This window comes from Achroia grisella, unplaced genomic scaffold (assembly GCF_030625045.1).
Source record: "Achroia grisella isolate CSIRO2021 unplaced genomic scaffold, CSIRO_AGI_Agris_v1 utg4142, whole genome shotgun sequence".
NCBI lineage: Eukaryota > Metazoa > Arthropoda > Insecta > Lepidoptera > Pyralidae > Achroia > Achroia grisella.
In genome coordinates, this window is record NW_026712849.1 from 383,309 (window position 1) to 384,247 (window position 939).

General features: G+C 40.0%; 1 non-coding gene across 1 annotated transcript; it reads right to left on the reverse strand.

Moving 5' to 3' along the window:
- Positions 1-550: 550 nt before the first annotated feature.
- Positions 551-640, reverse strand: LOC131844851 (U6atac minor spliceosomal RNA). The gene has a single exon (XR_009357606.1). It is a non-coding gene; the product is annotated as a U6atac minor spliceosomal RNA (small nuclear RNA).
- Positions 641-939: the final 299 nt, after the last annotated feature.

The following is a 939-nucleotide window of genomic DNA, read 5'->3' on the forward strand; positions in this document are numbered from 1 at the left end:
GGTTACATAAAATTAAACATATAATCATCACTAGAAAGTTTTTATGGCACGATGATGTTTCGCTACTTTTCATCATTAGCATATAATTTGTCACTAATAAAGTAGTGGATTCAGTACTCAATTTGGTTTCATCGATTTCACGGCAAAAATTTGAAACTGATCTATATCGATGTTGTGGCGAGGAAAGATTTGATTGTTTGTTTACGTTGAATAGGCTTCGAAACTAGTGGACCGATTTAAACAAAACTTTTACCTTTAGAATCCTTTTTTTTTACTTGGAGAAAATCCACCACGATGGAGATCCGACCACCTCGGGGAGGCAAGCGGGTATTAGAAGACCCCTACTCACAAAAAATTCCAAGGTGTCCCAACAAAGCGCCTTTTGTCGGAGCCACGTGCTCGAGAGTCAGTCCACCGCGACTCTGGGCCGTAGTCCCGCTTTAGCTGGCCCATTTTAAGGGCCCGCGGGAGACTACAAGCAAGCCTCTTCGCTTTTACTAGGCAAGACCCCACATCTTTGATAAGGAACGGGGATTCGCGCACCACCTTCTTAAAAATGTGGTCAAGTAGTGCCTTAACCATTTTGTGTGTTCCATCCTTATCAAGAGTAGTGTTAACAGTCTCTCCTTTCAATAGACACTTACCATTAGAACCCTATTATCCCTGAAGAACATAAGCAATTGCATATGTTGATAGAACAGCTATACTACAGTGAACGAGTACCATTCCTGTACCATTTGTTGCGAGATGAGACGTTCATACTCATGATCAAATTATGTTTGAATTGTATGTCTTATGAATGACAGAATGATGGTCCTGCCGCTAGTTCTGGAGAGTTTGTTTTAGGAAAGGATAAATCTCCACGGGATCTTATCCGATCAATTTGATTGTAGATTAATTGACCATTTACTATCCTAATTTTTTTTAATAGCTTCCAAT